Source organism: Diabrotica undecimpunctata, chromosome 6, assembly GCF_040954645.1.
Source record: "Diabrotica undecimpunctata isolate CICGRU chromosome 6, icDiaUnde3, whole genome shotgun sequence".
Taxonomy (NCBI): domain Eukaryota; kingdom Metazoa; phylum Arthropoda; class Insecta; order Coleoptera; family Chrysomelidae; genus Diabrotica; species Diabrotica undecimpunctata.
In genome coordinates, this window is record NC_092808.1 from 67,063,899 (window position 1) to 67,079,616 (window position 15,718).

Here is a 15,718-nt window from a genome sequence, read left to right on the forward strand (position 1 = left end):
ATTCTTCATTTACTTACTATACTCCTATTACAGGTCAAATTTTTATATACAGCAAACGATGCACCATATACCTGTATGCCTAATTTTTTTTCTCTTTCTGCTCTCTCTTAAATATAGCATTACATACAGTCCATCTAATGTGCTTACCGTTGCACGTAATTATCATTGACAGAGATCGAAGTTGACATAGTTACCAAAGTATAAAAAAATCCTGAATTCATTTTAAATCAAATAGGTTATATAATTATTGCAAAAGTGGATTATACTACAAAACAAATTAATATTTAATGTAAATAAATAGAAACAGAACAAGAGTTAAAAAATAATCTTGTTAAAAACAATTTGAGCCGCTTGTATGCGTCGTATAAAGATGTAAAATGGAATACATAGATATTTATTTTATTTTATGTAAAATGTAAAATAAAAAGTGTCACCACCGCAAGTGTCAAATAAGTGTTACCAATTTATGACAAAATATCACCTTCGTTCGATTACAGTTACAGTTTGTTCCGAACAAATGTTCTTCACAAAAACGCTTTATAATGCATTTATACAAATTAAATAAAAACATATTATTGTGTATTTCTTTAACATTAATATAAATCTTTAAATATTATTTCTACGAGTCAGTGGCGTAAACAGGAGGGGTTTTGGGGGTTAAACCCCCTCCGGACCCTATTTCGACACTGTTACTCACACATTTTAAGGACTCAAAATGGAGGTAACATCATAAAAAACGGTGACTCGGTGACCAACCAAACCCCCCCCACCCCAGAGGCAAATTCTAGGTGCGCTATTGCTACGCGTATATAATAAAATATATCTAGTGACTGTAACGCCAGTGTACGCGGCAAAGTGATTCTAAAAAAGAACACACCTACCGCCTAAATATTTCGTGTTTGTATCATGTGACCTCACGGGCTATGACGCGGATGACGTGCAACGGTAAGTAAATTAGATGAAGTATATGTAATAATTGTGCAGATTGACTACCATATAAATTTGTAACGACGAACGCGTGTATAGTATAGAAGTATAACTTTTACCAGCAGTCCCACTGGACTGACACACCCGTTTTTTTTTCTGATATTTAAAAACTACAATAGAAAAATCTTTTACAGTACATGATATATTTGAAAAATACGAAATTGTCAAAACTATAATATTTGTTACCAAGAAACACATAAGCGTGCACAAAATAAATTATATTAACCCAAATTTACATACAGTTAGTTGTTCAATTTTTTATATTATTAGCATAGCATGTAATATAGTAATATATTTATGGTTAATTTTTTTTGATAGCACTTTACAAAAACTTTTAAAAATATTCTATTTTTTTCTGAAAAATCAAAAACTACAATAGGAAAATCTTTTACAGTTATGGTATATTTGAAAAATATGGGATTCTCAAACTGTATTTTCTGTTACCCATAAACACATAAGCGTACACAAATAAATTATATTAATACAAAGGGTCTTGCCGGTTAATATAGCAAAAGATGCCTCCAGAGATATTCGAAAAATAAAAATAACACGCTGTTCTACTTAAAAAGTATTCGACCAAAAAATTTTTAGACTTCTAGCCCCACCCACAACCTCCCAAAAAGTTAAAACGTGTTTTTTAGTTTTTTGATGATATCTTCGATTCTGATTATCGTAGAAACGTCTTCTTTATTTCAGTTTGTAGGATTTTTTATTGCCTTTAGTATAGTATATTTTTCTTAGTATCGTTTTTTATTATAGTATAGTATATTTTAAAATAATGTATTATTTATTGGTTATCATATTATCTTTGCGATTTTTTTCAGATTTTTATAGGATGAGCATCATGGTCAAAATAATGAAAAATCATTTCTTGTATTTTCTTTAACCGTTTTGACTCCTGATACAATTTTAAAATCATTAACAGCCTTAATTTTCTTCGAAAAACGTTCTATTTTATTTTCTGAAACACCATAAACTACAATAGAAATATGTTTTACGGTTTTGGTATATTTGAAAAATAAGAAATTCTAAAAACTGTAATTTCCGTTACCCAGAAGCACATAAGTTTGCACAAATAAATTATAATATCCGAAATTTACATACACATCTGCTCAATTTTTATATAAACATCTAATATTGAAATATATTTTTTGTAGCATTTTACAAAAACTTTTAAAAACGTCCTATTTTTTTCTGAATACCCAAAAACTACAATAGAAAAATCTTTTACAGTTATGATATATTTGAAAAATAACAAAATTCTCAAAACTTTATGACAAAATTCAGATTTTTCTGTGTGGCTTACTGAAAACATTTTTTGTCACGGAGGTTTCTGTTTTTGCAGAAATCCACTTAGCTGTATAAAAAATTTTAATTTTAATTAGCTGATCAATAACAAGCATATTATGCTCTTTGCAATTATCCAGCCATTTTTTATTAGAATTTATAATTTCTTCTAATAAGTATTGTTTAATTTTGACGGTAATTTCATACTCGGTTTTTACTTTTTCAAAAATTGTATTAAATTCTTTTAATAGGAATAAAATGGCATCTGAAAAACTTTTTGTTGGTAGTTTCAAATGTTCAATTTCGCATTTTGTTCCATAATCCCGGTTGAAAATTAATAATTCGTGTTTTCTAATTTGCTGAACGATCAGAACTAACATTTTGTGAGCAAATTTCGCAATTGAATTTTTTTAATATATAATACAATAGATATCCCGCCACGTAGATTCCCGAACAGGTCTCTAGGGTGGGTTGTACATAAATAATTTTTGTGTGACAAGATTTAGTATTAACCACATCAGATTGATTTATCCCTTGATCGTCAAGACGATCAAGGGATAAATCATTCTGATCAAGTTCACTTTCACGTTTAATTTCGTCAACACGATCAAGGGATAAATCATTCTGATCAAGTTCACTTTCAAGTTCAATTTCCGCAGAGTTTGAATCTAGTTCTAATCCATCTACTTCATCATCTTCACAATTTGCTCCTTCGGTGTGGTTGATAAGTTTTATATGCATATTATGCTGCAGAGCTATACGGAAACCCTTGACCTTAAAAAAAAATAAAAATTACTCAGAGTAATAAGTATCTATAAATATTGAATTGTATTTCGGTATTTGCAATTATTTTGATACAGTAAATTTATTTGTGTTTGTGTAGAGAAGGAGTTGGCTTCGGACTATCCATTAGGCACAGATCGTAGTAATTACGATTTTATTGTAGTCTACTGATTTAAACTGACAAAATTAAGTAAAACCAATCGTAAAACTATATTTCATACTCTTAAGGAAGTAGGTATGATGTTAAACCTATTATAATGGAGAGAAGGTCTATTAGCAGTACAACACAAAGTTCTTTCAAATGTCTAATTTTGTTTTTCCGAGGAAATCAATTAACAGGTCAAATAAAGCAATTAAAAAGGATAAATTGACTGGACCTGAAATATTTAGGTTATACAGTTTTAATATTAGTAATTTTATTTACTTTGCATTGTTTTTTGAGATAAGTAACACTTTACAGACTTTTATTAATTCCATAATTGTGTTATTCTATATCAAACCCAATTTTATAGAATTATTATAAAAAATTTACTTTTACTTACTTTTGGTTGAGGATTGTAGCCTCCACGATGTCGTACTACAGAAAAAATATTTTCTAGTGGATCTTGATTCACTAGTGGATGTAAAAAAAAATTTAAATCCTTCCATTTTTAAGTCCTCCCAAAGCTTTAATATGGAAGTAATAGTCCACTGAAATCCATCCAAGCAGTAAATATTTTTTCTTTCTTTGTCTCCTTCCATAATCCTCAATTCTTTGAAAAGACCAATTCCGTTTTTGAGAGTGTCATACGGTATGCTGTTATATATAGACAAACCCTTTCGGTAAACATTTGGGTCTGCTAACGTTTTGCTGTTTAGAGAATCAAACAAGCAATTTATTTTCTTAAAAAAATCGGCCGTATTTTTTGCCGACTGGCTCTTTATTTGACCCAAATCATGAGCCGTACGGATAGCTTCCGCCACAGAAGAACTAAAAACCTGGGCTGCTAATTTTACCCTCATCTTTTGAAACGTATTTGGGTATACGTGTTATTGGGTGTACGTGGTGGTTATCTTGATCATATACCTAGACACAATACTTTTCTGATCTGCTTCGAAAGTTTGGACAAAGTCATTCCAGTTTATTTGATTATTATTTTAAAAAAATTGGAGTTTTTGATTTATGAAATTGTTCCTTAATGATTTAATTAAATGAGGTACATCAAAAACAGTATATAATAAAGTATTGTTTAGTGAAATTTGTGGCATATCTTTCGTAGCTCCTAGTAAATTATAAGCACGACGACTATTGGATCCTTGGTCACAAACAATTACCTTTGGAAGTAAGCCTATTTCGTTCACCTTTCCTACTACTTCAGATAATAACTCTTATAACATTTCTCCTTTTACAGGACCTTTTAAAATGTAGTAGCAAAATGGTATTTTCTATGAATTAATGATACCCCTAACCATAAATACAATTGCGTGGTCTGCCGAGAAATTTACCGAAACGTCAAAAGTTTGAATCTTTCTAGCGGTAAATTTAAATATTGGTTGTCTTTATACTTACGAGAGTATATCGCAAAATTAAATATATAATAATAATTCACAATTACAGCGTAGAAACAACAGTTTCAATATACAACGTAATATACTACAATTTTTACTGGCTGGGTTAAAGAAATTTCAGACAAGAGTCTTAAGAGATATAGATAATTAATCTACTTTTATATAACTCTTTATATATAAAATAACTTCTAGAGCATTGGTAAGTCTTTTCCATTACATATTTTTTTCTATTGTTGTGAATTTATTAAAAGGTTCAATATTTATAACACTTACGGATTTAATTTATTTCTTTATTTATATTAACTTATCTGACAATAATTTATTATATCCGTACGTAACAAATTCGCGAGCGCGGGTCTTGAGAATTAACTGTCCCTTCCAAATAAAGTTCCGTTATTATATACCAGTGCCGTTATCTCGAAAAATCTAAAACCTTCGATGGCGAAACGGTAAAGGCAAACTGGATTTCCCTCGCATCGGTTCTGGAAGGTCGCTCAGGTAAATCGAAGCCTCTCGTAAACTCTACAACATATTAGAATAAAAACATGTTTACAGGTTAAAACTATGACTCATATTTTTACGTAACATTGCCCCATTCTCAAAAGATGGTTCCTCCTGGAACCTTGTCGGGGCTAGAACTGGAACGGTATGCTGGTATCGGCAACTGGACCCTCTTTTACAACTTCCAGTTGTATAAAAATGACAAGGGACGGTTTTCTCTCCGCACCAGTAACTATGCGGATTGCAACAGACTAACACCTGGACTTCGGTGTCTTTAAAGATCTCCTCCACCATATTTCGGATAACCCTCCAATCTAATTGGCGGCACTCCAACTTTGACATGGCTAACTTTTGCACGTCGGACTCTAGTACGTGCTCTCTCAATTGAAGTAAGGCTTCCCATACATCTCGGTAGGTAGGTTGGTCACGGGCAGTGTCTTTTGTTACCAGGTAGAAAAGGTAACGTGATGCATCTTGGAGTTTCAAGGTTTTACCGGGAGCTGGCACCTGGCATTGAAGTTCTGCAACTCGACCAAACTTCCTTCGAAAGACGGATGCCAACCCTGGTGCGTCTTTGATACTGGCCGGGATGGTAAGGGCCAGCGAGTAGTCATCGGGGAGCGCGAGTAGATCTTGCTTTTCTTCAGTGGTAACACCATGTCTTGCTTTACCGGTACCTCCATAGGCACCCATGAATTCCTCAAACGTGAGGTCAGACACGTCTTGGACTTGGTTTACCTCCACTTCTTCATCTACGTCGTGGTCACCTTCAAAAGACGCCAGCCGGTTATGGTGTACTATCATCGGCTTTCCCCTCGGAATCTTGCTTATTCGGTAGATGACATCGTTGATCTTCTCCATGATGAGGTATGGACCTTCCCAAAACTGCTGCAATTTGGGAGAACAACCTTTTCGCTTCTTGGGATTATACAGCCATACTTTGTCGTTCTTCTTAAAGCAACCCTTTTCGGCTTGTGTATCGTACCGTTTCTTCATTCGGTCGCTAGCGATCTGAAGGTGGGAACGGACCAACTCATGTACATCGTCCATTCTTCTTCGTAATTCGATCACATAATCTTCACCTGCTACATCTTCTCCAGGTCGACATCCAAATTCTAGATCACAAGGTAGTCGCATTTCGCGTCCGAATAGGACTTTGGCTGGTGTCTGGCCTGTTGATTCGTTAACAGCAGATCTGTAGGCCATTGTGAAGAACGGAAGGTATTGGTCCCAGTCTCGCTGATGATCGGACACCATCTTTGTCAAATACTTGCCAACTGTCCTATTCATTCGTTCTACCATACCATCCGATTGCGGATGATACGCGGTAGTTCTCGTTTTCTTCATGCCTAGTCTATCACATATTCCTTGGAACAGATCGCTTTCGAAGTTCCTGCCTTGGTTACTATGGATCTCCAAAGGCACTCCAAATCGGCTGATATATTCTTGGATCAACTTATCTGCAACGGTGGCGGCCTTCTGGTCTGGAAGTGCGTAAATCTCGACCCACTTAGTGAAGTAATCCATTACTACCAACATGTACTTGCCCCCATTTTCACTTTCTGGAAATGGCCCTGCAATGTCCAAAGCTATTCTTTCAAACGGGCTTCCAACATTATATTGTCTCATAGGAGCTCTCCTTTTTCGGTGAGGCCCGTTACTCGTAGCACAAATAGTACATTTCTTACACCAGTCTTTTACGTCGTCGGAACTGTTCATCCAATAAAACCGTTCCCGTATTCGCTGAAGGGTTTTCCTTACACCAAAATGCCCTCCCGATGGACTGTCGTGTAACTGACGAAGTACTTCGGCTATTCTGCTCTTTGGGATCACCAACTGTCTTCTTTTCTCTGAACCGTCATCATTTTCCAGGACTCGTTTGAGCAAGCCATCTTCGATGATAAATGAGTCCCACTGGGCCCAATACGTCTTAACTACTGAGCATAGGTTTGATATTTCCTGCCAAGGTGGTCGACGGTTTTCCTCTTTCCATTTTCGGATTTTCTGTATAACTGGATCTCTCTCTTGTTCTTCCCTTATCTTAGTAGGCGTCCAGTCGTCGTTGACAATCGTCGTTCTTAGCACTGCTGCTTCCTTGGATTCCGTTTTGTTGCAGTGGAAACACTCTGCTGGGCATGGCCTTCTGGAAAGGGAATCAGCGTTTCTGTGGCTAACTCCGGCCCGGTGCTCAATCTTAAAATCGTATTCTTGGAGTCGTTCGATCCACCTGGCTATCTGACCCTCTGGATTCTTAAACTGCATCAACCACTTAAGTGCGGCATGGTCGGTTCGGATTAGAAACTTTCTGCCATAGAGGTATTGATAGAAATGCTCTACTGATTTCACTACTGCCAGAAGTTCTCTTCTCGTGACGCAATAATTCCGTTCAGGTTTTGAAAGAACTTTACTAAAATATCCGAGGACTCGTTCCTGTCCTCCTTGAATCTGAGACAGCACTCCTCCAATTCCCACATACTTGCATCCGTATCTAAGATGAACTCTCCTTCTGGCAGTGGATACCCTAAAATTGGTGCTGTTATTAAATGCTTTTTCAACGTTTCAAAGGCATTTTGGCAGTCTATATCCCAGCGGTAATCTCTTGCTTCCTCCGTAAGTCGCGTTAATGGCTTAGCGATATCTGCAAACTTCTTAATAAACCTCCGGTAGTAAGTACATAGTCCAAGAAAACTTCTCACTTGATGTTTGTCAGTTGGTTTTGGCCATTCCTTAATGGAATCGATTTTTCCTTTATCCACGGCCACTCCTTCTTTACTGACTATATGACCCAGATAATTGACTTTACCTTGAAATAGCTGGCACTTCTTGGGGTTTAGCATCAATTGGGCAGCTTTAAGTCGATTAAAAACGTTTTCTAAATTCCTCAAATGATCTTCGAATGTCTCCCCCAAGACGATTATGTCATCTAAATAAACCAGGCATGTTTTCCAAGATAACCCTCTCAACACATTTTCCATAAGCCTCTCAAATGTCGCAGGAGCATTACAGAGTCCAAATGGCATAACGTTGAATTGCCACAATCCAGATCCTGTGGTGAAGGCTGTCTTTTCTTTATCTACTGGGTCCATTTCTACCTGCCAGTATCCAGACTTCAAATCCAAAGTAGAAAACAATTTACTTCCAGCCAATGTGTCCAATGTGTCATCGATCCGAGGCAGAGGATAACTATCTTTCTTGGTAACGTTGTTCAGCAAACGGTAATCCACACAGAACCTCGTCGTTCCGTCTTTCTTCTTAACCAGGACCACCGGAGAGACCCATGGGCTCGTAGAAGGTTCTATCACCCCGTCTTTCTTCATTTCCTGAACAATCGTTTCAGCTTCCTCTCTTTTCGCCTGTGGTAATCGTCGAGCTGTTTGACGAATTGGCTTAGCATTACCAGTATCAATTTTATGCTTAACAACCGTAGTTCTTCCCGTCTTTCCTCCTTTCGGTACGAAAATATCACGATACTGCCGAAGAAATTCCCTTAATTTCCTTTTCTCCATCTGATTTAGAGACTGTCCTGCAACTGCAACCATTTGGTCGAATTTGTCGTTCGAATTATCAGATGTTGTCGCCTGACGGATTATGGATGTCACAGGTACACAAGTTCCCACTTTTGTCTCTTTCTTTATGGTCACTGGGTAGTCGTTGACATTGATAAGTCTCACAGGAATTTCTTTAGCCGAAGTCACCAATTCCTTTCCAATTATGATTCCACGGCCAACCTCATCGTCGTGGTTCCAAGGCTCCATCATAACAGGTCTCCCTTCGTCTACAATTCCCTGTAGTCGCGCTACTATGATCGTTTCGCTTCTCGCAGGCACGACTGTATCTTCTGTAATGGCTGCTTGCATAGTGTTGTCATTATGTGGATGGAGAAATACCTCCTCGTTGCCAACTTTGATTACCTTATTCTTAAAATCCAATTGGAATCCATGCATATTCATTACGTCCATTCCTAATATAACATCCCACTTCTGACACCAATGTTGTGAATTTATTAAAAGGTTCAATATTTATAACACTTACGGATTTAATTTATTTCTTTATTTATATTAACTTATCTGACAATAATTTATTATATCCGTACGTAACAAATTCGCGAGCGCGGGTCTTGAGAATTAACTGTCCCTTCCAAATAAAGTTCCGTTATTATATAACAGTGCCGTTATCTCGAAAAATCTAAAACCTTCGATGGCGAAACGGTAAAGGCAAACTGGATTTCCCTCGCATCGGTTCTGGAAGGTCGCTCAGGTAAATCGAAGCCTCTCGTAAACTCTACAACATATTAGAATAAAAACATGTTTACAGGTTAAAACTATGACTCATATTTTTACGTAACACTATATTAGTAAAATTTTGATCAGCTACTGATATGTCACCGCATGGCGGCAAGAAAAAGCCACCTGATCTCCAAGCGATCAATAATGAAAACGATAATATGGATATTTCGAATAATGAAAATAATACAATAATAAATGATAAGTCTGATAATGAGAAAAAAAAAATAAATTTAATCAAAGCGACAACAGATACAAGAATAATGCTGTAGGGCCATACTTAGTTGTAGTAGAAGGAATCGAGAAAAAATTCAAAATAGGCAAGTATAATCATTTACAAATAGCAAATGACGTCTTCAATTTAAATTTAAAAGATATCTTGGAGGTTAAAGTCAAAGGTATAAATAAAATTGGTGTTTCTTTCGCAAACAGCGAAGCGGCTAACAATTTTATTAATAACCCTATCAATCATATATCTAAATATAAAATATATATTCCATATAATCAAATAACATGTAAGGGCATCATCAGAGATGTTAATCCGTCACTAACCGAAGATCAAATCAAAAAATCATTAATCTCACCCTTCGATGTTATAGACATCAAAAGACTAAACAGGAAAATTATTAAAGATGATAACTCGGTTGAATATGCTCCTACAGGCACAATACTTATAACTTTTGATGGTAAGATATTGCCAAGAAAAATAAAAATTAGTTATCTTAAATTCAACATTATTCCATATGTGTCGAGAGTCACACAATGTTATAAATGTTTGATATATGGTCATACCAGGACTCTTTGCAGAACTAAACCAAAATGTCATAATTGTGGACAACAGGTGGAAGAGGGTGAATTAGAGTCATATCTAGAGGCAAAATGCCTAACGATGTGTATATATTGTAAGAGTCCTGAGCATAACTCAGTTAATAAAAAGTGTCCTGAATATACCAGACAAACAGAAATTAAAAAGTTAATGGCATATGAAAACTTATCATTTTATGAAGCTGCACAACTAGCACCAAAAAATTATTTAAGTAAAGACTATAGAAAAGAAGATAGTCAATACCATCCGGCTAACTTCCCAAGTATAAAACCAAAACAAAATACAGAAAACAACAGTATTAATATTAATCAAAGAAGAACTACTGCAAGCCAGTGCATAAATTCTAAAAGGAGTTACGTTTCTGCAGCCAAATCAACGGGAACAATAAAGAAAAGAAATATTTCATATGATAAAACTATACATGAATCGCAATTAATAAATCAAAATGGTAGATTATCTCAACTAAATAGTACAGTTCAAATTAATGACACTCCATCTATATCCGGTATTAATAACAACAATTTAAAACATAATTTTAATAAATCAATGCCTGTTAGTGCATAGCAAAATTACTGTAATACAATAGATGATTTATACAGAAAATTTACAAATATGAATAAAGAAGAACAAATTAAAATTAGAGAATTAATATTAACATATTCAGAACTCAACAAATCAGTTCCTGATCTAGACGATCAGGACAAATATTATTAAAAAAATAAAACAAATTATGAGTTATACCAACAACTCACTTAAAAACATTAGTTTGATGCAATGGAACATGAATGGCTTTCAATCCAATAATTACAACCTGAATATCTTGATAACAGAACATTCTCCTGATATCATTATGTTAAATGAAACCAAACTTAAACCTCATCAAATATGTAGAATCAAAGGTTATGATGTAATTAGGGAAGATATAGAAAATGGAGCAGGAGGTATTGCCACACTCATTAAAAATAATCTAATTTACAGTAGGGTTAATTTAGACTCCAAATGACAAAGCCCTAACTTTAGATATATAGCTATCAAAATAGATAAATATACAATTATAAACATTTACTCAAACCCAAAAAATTAATTATCATATAATTTTTTTGAATATATATATAATAATTGGAACAATGTGCTCATTATGGGAGACTTGAATGCACATCACCCATGTTGGGGTAGTCAAGTAAGTAATAGAAATGGTAACCTTTTATTAAAAATCTTTGACGAGTTTAATTATATATACTTAAATGATGGAAGAAGCACTAGAATTCATACCCCACTAGAGGGATCCAGCCCTGTAGATCTATCATTTGTATCTGACTCTCTAGCAATACAATGTACATGGAATGTCTTGAAAGATTGTGGTAGTAGCGATCATTTTCCTACAATTATTCTAATGAAAATTAACTATAGTGAAGGAAAAAGCATTACAACCAATAAAAACTTAAATTTTAGAAACAAAATTGGAGAAATTGATTGGAACAAGTATAGTAAATACATAGAAGAACATTTAAATATAGAAACTCAATGCTATGGCCACTTCACAAGTATAATTAACCAAGCAGTAGAAATTGCTATCCCAAATAAACAAGGCAGAGGCATAAGAAAACTGCAATATCAAAAAAGAGTACCTTGGTGGGACCAGGAATGCACTGAAATAATAAATAAAAGAAAAGAAGCGTTACAGGAATTTAAAAATAATTTTAATCTTAATAATTATATCAATGCAAAACACATAATTGCTAAATCAAAACGACTTCTAAAAACAATAAAGAAGCAAAAGTTTATGGAATATTGTGGGAGTATTAATAGAAACGTAGACATCAGCTCTATTTGGCAAACTATAAGAAAATTTAAAAATGCATTCTCTCAATCTTCAAACAATAAACTTCCCAATGAAAAAATAAGTTATGAAATATTAACTACCCTTTCAGTAACTAATATTGAACCGGATTTTGAATTACAGACCATTGATCACTTGTCTAGTGAATTCAATCTCACGGAATTAAAAAATAGTCTATTTTTAAAGAAAAACACATCACCAGGCCTTGATAATATTAACTTTAATATGTTAAAACATTTACCTGAAATAGGGCTAATATGGCTACTAAATTTATACAACAAGGTTAAAGAAGGTGAACTGATTCCCAATGAGTGGAAAACTCAGATTATTATAAGTATTCCTAAGAACAACAAAATTCAAAATTATAATTTAAGAGCAGAAAATTATAGAGCTCTGGGACTTTCATCATGTGTAGTAAAACTACTGGAATCAATGATTAAAAATAGGCTGGATTGGATCGTGGAAAATCAAAAAACATTTAGCCAATTTCAAGTAGGATTTAGAAAAGGTATGGGAGTTAACGATAATTTAAATTATTTAAATACTTATGTTCAATTGGCTTTCTCTCAAAACCAATATGTAAATGCTACTTTCTTAGATATTAAAGCAGCTTTCGATCATGTCAATATTTATATACTATACAGACTTCTTAATAATCTTCATATTCTGTAGGATATGAATATTCTGTAACAATAGGACTCTATATGTTAAAAATCATTATCACGAAATGGTTGGACCATCGCATACTACACAAGGCCTAATACAAGGCTCACCTTTAAGCCCAATATTATTCAATATTTATCTTAAAAATATATACACAATAATGCCTGAAAATTGTGTACTTCTGTCATATGCAGATGATCTAATTATCTTAACAAAAGGTAGTAATTTTAACCATCTAGCAAATCAGGTAAACTTTATCCTATATGAATTATCTAAATGGTTTAATACACATAATCTTAAACTATCCTCATCAAAATGCGAGACTTTGTGGTTTAAAATGAACCGTCCTATTAGTAATCCACCAGATATAAAAATTAATGACTATATAATCCCTAATGTTCTGTCGAAAAAATATTTAGGTATAATATTTAAGCACAATCTAAATTGGTCAGACCAAATAGATAACATGATTAATAAAGCCCAAAAGGGTATTAATATAATACGTGCTCTTTGTAGAGTATGGTGGGGATCACACCCAAGAACACTAAAATTAATATATAATGGCTTGATACAATCACAATTAGATTATGGCGCTAGTATAATTAATAACTTCTCTCAACAAAATTTTATGAAATTAAACCGAATACAATTCCAAGCTTTGAGAACAACACATGGGATGATGAAATCTACTCCCACTAATGTCATTTTAGCAGAAAGTGCAACTATCGATCTACACCATAGATTTAAATGGATTGCCACGAAATACATAGCAAAGATTAGCACAACTCCAAATCACTCATTATTAAATATGCTTCTAGACTTAAAAAAATATCATGGTTATCAACAAGGATATTGGAAGGGAAAAAATCCAACATATTTGATTGACGCTCTAACAGAAGTTAAAAAGTTTTTACCATCAATGAACACAAGTGACATACCAGCCTGCTACTCAAATGAATATGATATCTACACTTATAATGTACCAATTATAAAAACATTATTAAAAAAAAATAGTTCCCATAACCTTTGGGAATATTACAATTTTGTAAATTCGTATTACTATAATTACATACAAATATTTACAGATGCTTCAAAAAAACAAAAAAATCAAAACCTTGAGGAAGCCAAAACGGGCATAGGAATACACATACCTAGTATAAATTATTCCTTTTCTGAAAAAATTCCTTCACTTATTAATATCTGTACAGCAGAAATAATAGCTATTCAAAAGGGTCTAATGATTTGTGAGGAAAAAAGTTTTGATAAAGCTATAATATTTACGGACTCAAAGAGCGCTATAGACAACATTAATAACAATATAATAACTGCAACAAAAGATTACAGAGTCTTGCAAGTTAAAAAGAAACTATACTATTTAAATAAATATGGGAAAGATATTAGATTATGTTGGATTCCTGGACATAATGATATCAAGGGAAATGAAATAGCTGACAAACTGGCAAAGATTGGGGCTGAATTAAATATTCCTGCTAAAATTCGATTAAGTAACTTGGATATCATGCCATTATTAAAAAATAAAATATGTTCTATGCATCAAAATAATTGGTTAAGCATGCTGCCTTAAATCGTAATGCAGAAACTACGGTTTCTGTTTGTACAATTACTTAAAGACCTCCCTGTATATATATATATATATATATAATATATATATATATATATATATATATATATATATATATATATATATATATATATATATATATATATTAGAAGTGATTATTTCGACCAAAAAATAATTTATAAATACGTTCAAATTATCGGGTAAAGTGGTCTGTAATAAAAATCTTTCTTTTTTCTAAATTACTCAATATTTCGCCATTTATTTAACAGCTTCCTCAGGAGTAAACTAAAAACAATTTGAACATTACAATTTTAATCTTTTAAATTCTGTGAGTGTTTTAAAATGTATTTGTACGCCATTTTTTGTAATGTTCAAATTGTTTTTAGTTTACTCCTGAGGAAGCTTTTAAATAAATGGCGAAATATTGAGTAATTTAGAAAAAAGAAAGATTTTTATTACAGACCACTTTACCCGATAATTTGAACGTATATATATATATATATATATATATATATATATATATATATATATATATATATATACATATACAGGGTAGTCCTTAAGTAATTGTACAAAAAGAAACAGTAGATTCTACTTTAAAATATTACGATTTAAGCCAAATTGCTTTAACAAAATGTTGATATTAAGAAAGATACAGGGTGTTAAAGCGCAAATTTAAAATTTTATTTTTCGCTATAACTTTCATGTTTGTAAACATTTATGTATAAAAATTTACAACTGGGTACTTTTAAATATAATAAATTATAATTTGATGCAAACTTTAATGTATCTAATAGAGGGCGCCACATATGCCACATATGTGGCATAAATTTGCACTTAACTTTTTTGCTCTTTAAGTTACCTAGGATTTGTGATAAAAAATATTAAAGATACAATATTTTAATAAAAAAAAAGTTATACTTGTTAATAACTTCAAAACTCAACAGTTTTTGAGATAATCGCATTTTACAAATCAGCTGCATAATTCTGATTTAAAGCAATTACTCCAGGCAACAAAGGAAAAATAGACAAAAACATTAATACTTTTGAACTTTGGTATAAAATACCTTTAACTAAAGTTAATAGTTAACGAAATATTCAATAAAATAAATATATTAGCACGATATTTAATAAAAGGATTTGACAAAATAACAGAATAATAGGATTTTACATAAAACATTTTACGTTTTATGTTAAATTAAAGTCATAATCAAAACATTTTGTTTACAAACCAAATTAAGAAATAGTTAAACTAAACAACATAACTTTTTGTTAAAGTAAGTGTTCGATATGTCCACCATTTTCTTTAATTCATATCACCTCAAACAATAATAAAAAAAGTCCCACCATTACAGAAAGAAGTTTATGCCATTTCCATATGTTTTTTTAACGTTTGTGGCTTTATACGTTAATGGCTT